We start from the raw sequence: 13,574 nt of genomic DNA on the forward strand, positions 1-13,574 counted from the left end.
TGTTGATAGTACTTTTTCTTAATTGGTTATTGTTTTTGTGTATTATTATTTGTAATTCAAGGTGAGTTTTTGAGACAACAAGCATTTACCAAGAAACAATAAAGTAATCTCTGACTACATCAAACTAAAAAGCTTCTGGGGTGCTGGGTGGCTCAGTAGGTTAAGCAACCGGCTCTTGATTTCAGCTCAGATTATGGTCGCACAGTTGTGAGATGGAGACCTATGTCAGGCACTGCACGAACACTGCAGATACTGCTTAGGACTCTCTTTCTCTGCCCCCCCCCCCAAGCTCTCTCTCTCTCTTTCAAAATAACTAAATAAACACTCACAAAAACGTTTAAAAAGCTTCTGCAGGGGCGCCTGGGTGGCTCAGTCGGTTAAGCTTCCGACTTCGGCTCAGGTCATGATCTTGCGGTTCACAAGTTCGAGTCCCACGTCAGGCTCTATGCTGACAGCTCAGAGCCTGGAGCCTGTTTCACAGATTCTGTCTCCCTCTCTCTCTGCCTCTCGCTGGCTTGTACTCTGTCTCTCTCTCTCTCAAAAATAAATAAAACATTTTAAAAAATTAAAAAAATAAAAATCTTCTGCAGAGTAAAAGAGACAATCAACAAAATGAAAAGGCAACCTACAGAATGGGAGAAAATATTTGCAAACCATATATCTGATGTGGAGTTAATATCCAAACTATATAAAGAATTCATACAACTCAATAGAAAAAAGAAAGCCCAGGGACTTCTGACTGGCTCAGTTGGTAAAGCATGTGACTCTTGATCTTTAGGTTGTGAATTCAGGCCCTATGTTGGGTATAGAGATATCTTAAAAAATCCAATAAAAAAAAAAAGGTAGAGGAACCAAATTGGTATTTTTCCAAAGAAGACATATAAATGGCCAACAGATACATGATAAGATGTTTAATATCACTAATCATCAGGAAAATGCAAATTAAAACTACAAAACTCACACCTGTTAGAATGACTGTCATCAAAACAACAACAACAACAACAACAACAACAACAACAACAACCAAGAAATAACGAGTGTTAGCAAGGATGTGGACTTGTGCACTATTGATGGGAAAATAAATTGGTGCAATCACTATGGAAAACAATAGGGAGGTTTCCCCCAAAACAGTCCCATATGATTTAACAGTCCCACTTCTGGGTATAAATCCAAACGAAATGAAAACAGTATCTTGAAGAGATATATGTACTTTCATATTCATGGCAGTATTATTCACAAGAGCCAAGACATTGAAACAGCCTAAGTGTTTGTCAGTGGATGAATGGATAAAGACAATATAAACATACATATAATGCAATAATATTCAGCCACGAGAAAGAAGGAAATTTTGTCATTTTCAACAACAGGGGTGGACCATGAGGGCATTATGCTAAGCAAAATAAGTCATTTAGAGAAAGACAAATATTTTAAGATATCAGTTACACATGGAATCTGAAAAAGCCTAACACACAGAAACAGTAGAATGGTGGTTACCAGGGACAGGCATGTGAGGGAAATGAGAAATGTTGGTAAAGGGTACAAACTTTCAGTTATAAATGAATAAGTTTTGGAGCTCTAATGTGTTGCATGGTAATTATAGTTAATAATATTGTATTACTTATTTGAAAGTTGTTAAGAGAGTGTATCTTAAATGTTTTTACCACAGGGTGCATGGGTGGCTCAGTCGGTTAAGTGTCCGACTCTTGATTTCAGCTCAGGTTATGATCTCATGGTTTGTGAGTTTGAACCCTGAGTCGGGCTCTTTGCTGGTAGGGCAGAGCCTGCTTGAGATTTTCTCCTTCTCTCTATGCCGCTTCTCTGCTCTCTCTCTCTCTCTCAAAATAAATGAACTTAAAAAAAAGAAATTATATTAAAAAAATGTTCTTACCGCAAAATAGAAATGAAATGATAATCATGTGACATGATAGAATGTTAGCTGACTCTATGGTGGCAATCATTCTTCAATATGTTAGTATATCAAATCAACACATTGTACACCTAAATTTACACAATCTTATATGCTCATTATATCTCAGTAAAGCTAAAAAGTTTTTTCCAAATAAATAAATCTTAAATGTTTCTTTTTTAAAAATTATCTTTTAATGTTTATTTATTTTTGAGAGCGAGAGAGACAGAGCATGAGCAGGGGAATAGCAGAGAGAGAGAGAGAGAGACACAGAATCTGAATCAGGCTCCAGGCTCCTAGCTGACACACAAAGCCTGACCTGAAGTGGGGCTCAAACCATGAACTGTGAGATCCTGACCTGAGATGAAATCAAGAGATCCTGACCACGAAGTCAGACACTTGACCAACTGAGCCACCCAGGTGCCCCTAAATCAAATAAATTTTAAGAAATGAAATGAAGAGGAGCAGAGAGTATAAAAGAATCTAGGGACGTGTGGCCTGCTCAGTTGGAGGATCGTGCAACTGTTGATCTCAGGGTTGTGAGTTTGAGCCCCATGTTGTATAGGGAGATTACTTAAATAAAAATAAAACTTTAAAAAAAGGATCTAAAAGGTAATCCCAAGTCTCCCAATTGAGAAATAAAGAGTATTTCAGAGAGGACATCTCTCAGCACACTATTTCAACAAAATCAAATTTATGTAGGAGAAAGACCTGGGCAGTGAAGGAGAACAAATATATATTTTTTAATGTTTATTTATTTTGAGAGAGAGAGAGAGCGCACATGAGAGCAGGGGAGGTGCAGAGAAAAGGGGAGAGAATCCCAAAAGGCTCCATCCTGTCAGCACAGAGCCTGACACAGGGCTCAATTGTATGAACTGTGAGATCATGACCTGAAATCAAGAGTAAGAGGCTTAGGGGAGCCTGTGTGGCTCAGTTGGTTAAGCATCTGACTTTGGCTCAGGTCATGATCTCACAGTTTGTGAGTTCAAGACCCACATTGGGATTGCTGCTCTCAGTGCAGAGCCTGCCTTGGATCCTCTGCCCCCTCTCTCTCTGTCCCTCCCCCACTCAAGCTCTCTCTCTCAAAAATGAATACACATTAAGAAAAAGAGAGAGAGAAAAGAAAAGAGATGCTTAGCCAACTGAGTCACCCAGGCACTTCAACAAAGATTATTTTTTATGTTCTAACAGTTGGTGAGCACCCTAAATCCAGAAGTGTATGCGATGGTACAGACTAGCTAGACCATTGAGACAAGAACAATTGATGACAAACCAAAAAAGGAAATCTAGAGAGAACTGACTATTCCCTGACTCACACTGGCTAGGGATCATAATTAGTAGCATAGTGATCACTATCAGCAAGTTCATGTGATTTATAATAAGAAGTATATGCTTAGTCTTTGTCCCTCTTCCAGGCATAGGGCTCCTAAAACCCTTGGAATTTCCTAGGGTTGAGAGCAACAGAGGCCTCTTGTTATGTTAATAAGGTGAATTTTGCACACCACCTAAGGATAGGGGGATGGTTGCCAGGAGAACTAACCTTGTGATTAGAGAGTTGCCTCCCACCATCACCTCTGCAAGGGAAGGGGGCCTGGAGGTTGACTCAATTGCCAATGGCTAATGGTTTAATCAATCATGCTCATGTAATGAAGCCTCCATAAAAACCCATGAGGGCTGGGCCAGAGAGCTTTTGGATAGATGAACAGCGGAGATGTGGGGAGACTGGACATCTGCAGAGGGCATGAAGCTGCATGTTCTTTCCCCATTCTTCTCCCTATGCATCTCTACCATCTGGCTATTGCTGAGTTATATTCTTTTATAATACACTGGTAATCTAGAAAGTAAAACGTTTCTCTTGAGTTCTCTGAGCTGCTTTAGCAAATTAATCAAACCCACGGAAGAGATCATTGGAACCTCCCATCTATAATGAATTGGTCAGAAACACAGGTGATAACCTGGGCTTGTGACTGGTATCTGAAGTGTGTGTGTGGGGGGGGAGGGGGTGGTGGTGGAGAATGAACACAGTCTTGTAGGACTGAACCCTTAACTTGGGGAACCTGATGCTATCTCCAGACGGAAAATGTCAAAATTGAGTTGAATTGTAGGACACCCAGCTAGTGTCCTGGGGGGGTTGGGGTGGGGGTGGCTCCCACACATTGGAATTAGGTGCCAGAATCTCAGATGGTCATTCAAGAAACCTGTGAGTCATTCCTGATGTTACCTCTTTCCTGTTCCATAGCCAAGTCCTAGGCTTGGCCTAAGCCAAGACAGAGAAAGACAAAAATCATATGACTTCACTCATATGAGGACTTTAAGAGACAAAACAGATGAACATAGGAAAGGGAAACAAAAATAATATAGGCGGGAGGGGGACAAAACAGAAGAGACTCATAAATATGGAGAATAAACTGAGGGTTACTGGAGGGGTTATGGGAGGGGGAATGGGCTAAAGGGGTAAGGGGCACTAAGGAATCTACTCCTGAAATCATTGTTGCACTATATGCTAACTAATTTGGATGTAAATTTTAAAAAATAAAAAATAAAATAAAAAAAAAGAGTAAGTCATTTTTCTTTAATGTGTTTCTTTTCACCCATATACAATTCATGATCCCTGAAAACTATTTGGCACGTTAGTGTCAGACATGGTAAAACAACTAGCAAAGGACTTTTTGCTGGGTCAGTGAAGGTACTAGATTTGAAGAATCACTAAATTACTTAAAAATATAACTTTTCAGAGGCACCTGGATGGCTCAGTTAGTAGAACATGCCGCTCTTGATCTTGGTATTGTGAGTTCAAACCCCACATTGGGCATGGCAATCACTTAAAAATTAAAACAAAACAAAACAACAACAACAAAACACTTTTCATAATGTTTTCCCTAGGAGCGCCTGGGTGGCTCAGTTGGGTTGAGACTCTTGATTTTGGCTCAGGTCATGATCCCAAGGGCATGGGATCCAGCCCTGAGATAGACTCTCCACTGAGTTTGGAGCCTGCTTGGGATTCCCTCTCTCTGTCTCTCTCTCTCTCTCTCTCTCTCTTCCCCTTTGCCCCATTCCCCTCTTGAGTGCTGTCTCTCTCAAAAAAAGAATATTTTCCCTAAATAATTTTGCACAACTCATTTCTAGATAGAGCAGGCGAAATTTCTTTCAAAGGCCTTCAGACTAATTCTATTGCCATTTTTGCTACAGCACAACTGCAGGATTTAAAAGGCCAGATCTGGGGCGCCTGGGTGGCTCAATCTGTTAAGCATCAGACTTCAGCTCGGGTCATGATCTTGCAGGTCTAGGGTTCAAGACCTGCAACGGGCTCTGTGCTGACAGCTCAGGGCCTAGAGCCTGCTTTGGATTCTGGGTCTCCCTCTCTTTCTGCCCCTCCCCCACTGGCATGCACATGTGCACACTCTTTCTCTCTCTCTCAAAAATAAATAAATTTTTAAAAAATAAATAAAAGGCCAGGTTACCACTTCTTGGGTACAGTCTTGAATCAAATAAAAGGTAGACATAATTGCATTAGAATGTGCAAAAATCCCATGGAAATGGAAAAGGGCCTTCAAGAAGTTTTTCTCAAATTTGAATCCTCAGATTTATTTTTTGATACTCACTAGAATTTTCTCTTTTTTTTTTCTCCATTTAAAAAATTGTGGTGGGGTGCCTGGGTGGCTCAGTCAGTTAAGCATCTGACTTCGGCTCAGGTCATGATCTCACAGTTCGTGAGTTTGAGCCCTGTATCAGGCTCTGTGCTGACAGCTCAGAGCCTGGAGCTTGCTTTGGATTTTGTGTCTCCCTCTCTGTGCCCCTCCCTCCTCCCTGTCTCTCTCTCTCTCTCTCTCTCTCAAGAATAAACATTTAAAAAATTAAAAAATTGTGGTAAAATATACTTAACACAAAACTTACCATTTTGACCATTTAAAACAATTTTTTTAATGTTTATTTTTGAGAGAAAGAGACAGAGTGGGAGTGGGGGAGGGGCAGGGGGAGGGGGAGACACAGAATCTGAAGCAGGCTCCAGGCTCTGAGCTGTCAGCACAGAACCCGATGCAGAGCTTGAACTCACGAACCATGAGATCATGACCTGAGTCAAAGTCTGATGCTTGACTGACTGAGCCATGCAGGTGCCCCACCATTTTGACCATTTTCAAGGGTAGCGTTCAGGGGCATTAAGCACATTCATGTTGTCCAATCATTAATTACCACCATCCATCTCCAGAACATTTTTCATCTTGCAAAATGGAAACTGTACCCATTAAATACTAACTCCCCATTCTCCCCTCCACTCTCCCTCTGTCAACCATGATTCTACTGTGTGTATCTATGAATTTGACTACTTTAGATACCTTCTATAAGTGGAATCATACAGTATTTGTCCTATTGTGACTGGCTTCTTTTATTCAGCACGATGTCTTCAAGGTTCATCCATGGTATACCATGTATCAGAATTTCCTTCCTTTTTAAGGCTGAGTAATATAATAAATGTCATATTTATATGACACTTTGTTTATCAATTCATCTGTTGATACACATTTGGGCTGCTACCATTTTTTGGCTACTGTAAATAATGTTGATATGGACATGGTTGTACAAATATTGGTTTGATTCCTTGCTTTCAATTCTTTTGAGTATATACCCAGAAGTGGAATTCTATTTTTATTTTTGTGAGGGACTGCCATATTGTTTTCCATAATGGCTGTACCATTTTACATTCCTGCTGGCAGTGCACAGAGGTTGAAATTTCTCACGAACCTTGCCAACACTTGCTATTTTCTGTTTTGTTTTGTTTTATAATAGCCATTTATCTTTGATTTTTTTAATTAATTTTTTTTTTTTTAAAGAGAGAGCGGGGGAGAGGGGCAGAGAGAGAGAGAGAGAGAGAATCTTTTTTTTTTTTAATTTTTTTTTTTTAACATTTATTTATTTTTGAGACGGAGAGAGACAGAGCATGAATGGGGGAGGGTCAGAGAGAGGGAGACACAGAATCTGAAACAGGCTCCAGGCTCCGAGCTGTCAGCACAGAGCCCAACATGGGGCTCGAACTCACGGACCGCGAGATCGTGACCTGAGCTGAAGTCGGCTGCTTAACCGACTGAGCCACCCAGGCGCCCCGAGAGGGAGAGAATCTTAAGCAGGCTCTGTGCTCAGCACAGAGCCCAACTTTGGGCTTGATTCCAGGACCCCGGGATCATGACCTGAGTTGAAATCAAGAGTCAGACCCTCAATGGACTGAACCAGCTGGGCGCCCCTATAACAGTCATTCTAATGGGTGTGAAGTAGTATCTCATTGTGGTTTTGATTTGCATTTTACTAATGATAAGTGATATTGAGTCTGTTTTCATATACTTATTAGTCATTTGTACACCTTCTTTGAAGACATGTCTATTTAAGTCCTTTGCCCATTTCTTAATGAAGCTTTTCCTTTTCTTTTAAAGGGGGTGAGGGTGAGTACATTACTCAAGTTTAAGAGACTACTAACCAAATCCTAGAGATAAATCCATTGGCTACTTGGCATTAAATTTCCTATAAATAACCACTATGTTTACAAAACAATATTGCAATTATAGGTAAAACATTTGAAATTAAAAATTTTTAATTTTAAAAACTACTGCTTGTGAAATATAATTCACATACAGAAAACTGTGCATAGGATTACAGTTTGGTGAATTTTTACAAATAAACACATATGTGTAACTAGTGCCAAGATCAACAGAGAGAGCCTTACTAACACCTTGGAAATCCCTCACCCAGTCACTATCCCTTTCCTGCAACGGTAACCATTATCCTAAATTTTAGAGGTTTTTTTTTCCTGTTTTTGTGCTGAAAAAGTCTTACCCATTAAGTACTTTTTGTGCCTTACTTTTTGTTCAAATTTACATTTCTGCAGTTAAGCCATTTCATGTCGGTAGTTGTGGGTTATTCTTCTCATTGTTGCACAGTATTCCATTGCATGAACACTGTGTGAATTAGGTAATTTATTCTATAGTTTATGGTCTTTGGGGTTATTTCCATTTGGGGGCTATTAACACAAATGGAGTTGTGAACATTCTTTTGCCGTGTTGGTGCAAGGTAAGTACTCATTTCTCTTGGCTGGATTAGTAGAGGTGGAACTGCTGGGTCATAGGGTACGCTTCTTTAGGAAACAGTGGCCAATTGTTATTTAAAAGAGTTGTTCTAGTTTACTTTCCAGAAGCAGGGTAGATGCATTCAGTTACTCTACATCCTTGGAGTATTTTGCCAACAGTTGGTATTTTCCTTTATTCCCTCTATTCTATTGTATTTTGAAATATAAAAACAACTGAAGCAGTTTAGATTGCTTTCAGGGGGAACTTTTAATTTAATTCTCTCAACTGTTAACCATCTCAGACTTCTACTTTCTCCAGCTGCAACGGGTGGACTGTGAGTGCGTTTTCAGTTTTGCTCAACATTTTTTGCTCACTCTACCACTTGGATGTCATCCGGTGGAGAAAAAAAGGTGTGTGTCCAAGGCAGGGCAAGTCCTTTGAGTACTCTGGAAGTCTGATCACTTAGTAGGCGAAACCTATGCGGACCTTCCTCGGTCAGTGCTATACTAGGGTCCACGATCTAGGAGCTCCCGCCCGCCGCTGCGGTCCTCACTGCACACCGGGTTCCCCCAGACGCACCGGGAACGCAGAAGAGCCTCCGGGAACGCGGGAGAGCCGCCCTCCCCGAGAACCAGCCAGAACGCGGGTGGAGCAGGGCGGGGGGGACCGGTCCGCGCGGAGCATGCGCAGAACCAGCCCAGCGCATGCTCCGCAGAGCGGCGCGTCCACAGATGAGGGGAGTCGAGTCTCCCGCGCCCCACCATCCTTGCCGGAGTTGCTGCTGAGTCGCTCGTGCTGAGCCGCTCGTTCTGAGCCCTGGCTGGCAGTAAAGTTCGTTAAAAAAATCATAGTCATTTTTAAGAGAGTGAAAGAGGGAGCGAGCCAGCCGGGCGGCCCCGCCGGGGGGAGCTGGCGCGCTGGGAGGAGGAGGAGGAGGTGGCGGCGGCGGCAGCGGTTGCGCCGCGACCAGGAGGAGCCGGTCGCGCCGGGCGGCGGGTCCGTGGCCAGCGGGGACGGTGAGTAGCAGCCTGCACTCCGGGCAGCCGCGCGGCTCTCACTCGCCCTCTCCAGCGGTTCAGGACTCCCCCGGCTCTGCTGGGGAAGGACCAGCTTCTCCCCGGGGTCCCGGGATGTGCCGTACTCCGGGGACTGGAGAGGGGTGTCGGGGACAGGGGCCTCCAGGCCCGTGCTCCCATCCCCCGGCCCCTGAGCGCCCTCTCCCCCGCCTCGGAGCGCTGTGCCCAAGTTCCAGCTGGAGGAGGTGGGCGGCAGCTCCTGCCCGGCACCCGTTCTCCCCGCCCCGCGGCCGGGGCTCCCAGGGTGTGGGTCCCTGGAATTGCCCCTAGGGCGGGAAGGAGCGAGACGGCGCGGGGGAGAGGCGCTGGCCTCCAGCCTGGCTGAGCACCCAGCTTCTCGTCTTTCCCCAGCCCCCAGGTGGGGAAGGGGCGACCCCGGCCGGGAGACACAGCGGCAGGGGGCGTTAAGTGCCGGTTGAGGTGTGATGGGTAGGAGGGTCCCAGGCTCTACCCAGGCTTTTAGGCCCCCCTCCTCCTTGCGGAGGGGCCCCCTCCTTACCCGCGGCCCCACCCTTCCCTAGTTTCTCAGTGACTGCTAGAATATGAATGAGCCAGACTGCACTATTTCATTGACACTGGCTGCCGCAGAATTTCTTAACTCGGAGAACCGAGGAGCCTTCAGCAGCTCCCAGACGTAAGAACCTGAGGGTGTGTGAGAGTATTAACTTCACTATCAGGAGTGTCAGCAGAGTCTGAAAAGGGCCGGGTACTTCTTTAGGTTTTATATAACTCCTAACGTCTTCCGGGTAATTTCACTGAACCTAACAAGTTTTTTCAGTGTTATAAACATAATCGTACTGTACTTAAGTACAGGCTGAGATGAAAAAGACAACCCTTTTAATCAGTGACTTAGCTCATATTTTTCTTTTCTAGTTTATTAGATTGCATTTGGTTGGGTAAATCTTTAAAATTAAATTGGGGGAAAAGAGTATGTAAAGCATTCCTGTAAGCTTTTTAATTATCGTACCCAGATTTATGCTTATTTTCTAAGAACTTAATTGTTTTGATATAGTGCCTTAAGTCGAGACAGTAGTAGTAGCTGATAATCACAAGAGTCAGACTGCCTGCGTTAAAATCTGATTGCACTTTCCTTCTTTAAGTTAAAAAAAAAACATTATTTATTTTGAGACAGAGAGAATGAGCTGGGGAGAGGCAAAGAGAGAGAGGGAGAGATAATCCCAAGCAGGCTCCATGATGTCAGCTCAGAGCCTGATGCAGGGGCTGGATTCTACCAACCCTGAGATCATGACCTGAGCCAAACCAAGGTTGGAGGCTTAACTGACTGAGCCACCCAGGTGTCCCTTTAAATTTTGTTTTTAAAATTATATGATAAAGGGCACCTGGGTGACTCAGTTGCCTGAGCCTCTGACTCTTCGTTTCCACTCAGGTCATGATCCTAAGGTCGTGGGATCCAGCACGGCATTGGGCTCTGTGCTGTGCTTGGAGCCTGCTTGGGGTTCTCTCCTCTCTCTCCCTACCCGACTTCTGTGTTCGTGCTCACTCGCGCTCTCTCTCTCTCTCTCTCTCTCACAATAAATAAATAAACAAATATAAAATAAAATTAAATGGTAAAAGTGACTTTTTAGGGGATTTGTGGTTCTATGAATTTTAGATTAATGCAAACACCACTACAATCCGAATTATAGAACAGTTCTTACCACCGCCCCACCTCTGCCAAACTCATGCTGTCCTTTTATATCTTTTCCCTTACCCTAACCCCTGGTAATCACCAGTCCTTTGCAGATGTCATGTAAGTGGAATCATACAATATGTAACCTTTAATGCTGACTTCTTTTCACTCAGCTTAATGTCTTTGAGATTCCTCCAAATTGTTGTATGTATCAATAATTTTCTTTTTTTTTTTTTTTTTTTAATTTTTTTTTTTTTTAAATTTTTTTTTTTTTCAACGTTTATTTATTTTTGGGACAGAGAGAGACAGAGCATGAATGGGGGAGGTGCAGAGAGAGAGGGAGACACAGAATCGGAAACAGGCTCCAGGCTCTGAGCCATCAGCCCAGAGCCCGACGCGGGGCTCGAACTCACGGACCGCGAGATCGTGACCTGGCTGAAGTCGGACGCTTAACCGACTGCGCCACCCAGGCGCCCCAATAATTTTCTTTTTTTATTGCTAAGTAGTGTTCCATTAGGTAGATGTGCCATAGTTGTTTATACATCCACCCACTGAAGGACATTTGGAGTGTTTCCAGTTTTTCGTGATTATAAATGGAGCTGCTTATAAACATTCATGTACAGGTTTTTGTGTGAATATAAGTTTTCATTTTAGGGTATTGCTAAGAGTGGGTTGCAGGGTCATATAAAATATGTTTAACTTTATAAGAAACTGTCATGCTGATTTCCAGAGTGGTTGTATCATTTTGCATGCTTACCAGCAATGTGTGAGAGTACCAGTTGTTCTATATCCTCCTAAGCACTTGGTATTGTCAGTAATTTTAAATGTAAATGTAAAATGTAAAAGTAAATTTAAATTTTAAATTTAAATTAGCCATGCTAATAGACGTGTGGTATCACATGATTTTGATGTGTCTTTAACTAATGGTTAACGATGTTGAATATCTTTTCATGTGCTTATTTGGCATGTATAATCTTTGATGAGTATCTGGCCAAGGGTATTGCCCATTTTTCAAATGGGTTGTTTGCTTTCTTATGTTGAGCTTTGAGGGTTCTTGATATGTTCTGGAAACAAGTTATTTGGTAGATATGTGCTTTGCAAATACTTTCTTGTAGTTTGTAGCATGTCTTTTTGTTCTTTTGACAGCATCGTTTCCAGAGCAAATGTTTTTTGTTTTTATGAAGTCTAATTTATCGATTTTTCCTTTTAAGAACTCTGCCTAACCCCAGGTCAAGATTTACACCTTCTAAAATATTTCTTCCAAAAAATATGGTTTTATTTTTGTTTATTTTATTTTATTTCAGATTTTATTTTTAAGTAATCTCTACACCCAGCATGGGCCTCAAAATCACAACGCCAAGATCAAGAGTCACAGGTTCTACCAAACTGAGTCAGACAGGCACCCTTATAGTTTTATTTTATTTTTTAAAATGTTTTATTTATTTTTGAGAGAGAGAGAGTGAGAGTGCAGGGGAGTAGTAGGGAGAGAGGGTGACAGAGGATCTGAAGCAAGCAGGCTTGGCTCTGCACTGACAGCAGCTAGCCTGATTCAGGGCTGGAACTCACAAACTGTGAGATCATGACCTAAGCTGAAATCAAGAGTCTGATGCTCAACTGACTAAGTCACGCAGGTGCCCCTATATTTTTGTTTTTATTTTATTTGTTAAAAATGTTATTTTTGAGAGAGATAAGGAGAGAGAGCATGAGTGGGGGAAGGGCAGAGAGAAAGGGAGACACAGGATCTGAAGCAGGCTCTGAGCTGACAGCAGAGAGCCTGATGTGGGGCTTGAACTCATAAACCAGGAGATCATGACCTGAGCTGAAGTTGGATGCTTAACCTACTACCCAGGAGTCCCTTTTTTAAAAAAATTACTATTATTATTTTAATGTTTATTTATTATTATTATTTTTTTTTTTTTTTAATAATTTTTTTTTCAACATTTATTTATTTTTGGGACAAAGAGAGACAGAGTATGAACGGGGGAGGGGCAGAGAGAGAGGGAGACACAGAATCGGAAACAGGCTCCAGGCTCTGAGCCATCAGCCCAGAGCCTGACGCGGGGCTCGAACTCACGGACCGCGAGATCGTGACCTGGCTGAAGTCGGAGGCTTAACCGACTGCGCCACCCAGGTGCCCCTATTTATTATTTTTGAGAGAGCACCTTACTTTTACATCTTTGATCCATTTGAGGTTTAGGTAGATGTTTGCTTTTTTACATATGAATGTCCAATCATTCCATCACCATTTGCTAAAGACGTTGTCTATTTTCCATTGAATTGTTTTTGCGCCTTTGTTGAAAATCAATTGACTGAATTTGTATGGGTCTATTTTTGGGCTCTCTGTTCCATTGATTTATGTATCTTTGTCTTTGCCAGTATCATGCTGTCTTAATTAGTATAGCTCTTTCGTGTCTTAAAATTGGCTAGTATGATTTCCTCCAATTTTATTCTTTTTCAAAATTGTGTTACCTATTCTAGTTTATTTGCCTTTCCATATAATGTTTAGGATCAGCTTGTCTTGGAATACCTGGGTAGCTCAGTCTGTTAAGGGACCAACACTTTGCTCTCAGTTCAGGTCATGATTTCATGCTTTGTGAGTTTGAGCCTCGAATCAGGCTCTGCACCGTCAGTGTGGAACTTGCTTAGGATTCTCTCTCTCCCTCTTTCTCTGCCTCCCCTGCTTGTACTTTCTCCCTCAAAATAAAAAAAATAAAAATAAATGTAGAATCAGCTTGTCTCAAATACAGAAAAAATATCCTGCTGGTACTTTGGAATTGCATTCAACCATAGGTCAATTTGGGGAGAAGTGCTATTTTTACTTTGTTGAATCTTCCACTCTGTGAATATGGCATATCTTCTCATTTATTTAGGTGTTTATTTCATTAGTGTTTTATAGTTTTCAGCATATA

At 42.2% G+C, this 13,574-nt stretch overlaps 1 protein-coding gene across 1 annotated transcript in view; it reads left to right on the forward strand.

Annotated features, from left to right (window-relative positions):
• Positions 1-8,652: 8,652 nt before the first annotated feature.
• RAB23 (RAB23, member RAS oncogene family) overlaps positions 8,653-13,574 on the forward strand; it is a 38,827-nt gene continuing 33,905 nt past the window's right edge. Inside the window, exon 1 of the mRNA XM_045498643.1 lies at positions 8,653-8,975. The gene's annotated coding sequence lies outside the window, so the exon portion shown is untranslated. The remainder of the gene's footprint in view (positions 8,976-13,574) is intronic.

Source organism: Leopardus geoffroyi, chromosome B2, assembly GCF_018350155.1.
Source record: "Leopardus geoffroyi isolate Oge1 chromosome B2, O.geoffroyi_Oge1_pat1.0, whole genome shotgun sequence".
NCBI lineage: Eukaryota > Metazoa > Chordata > Mammalia > Carnivora > Felidae > Leopardus > Leopardus geoffroyi.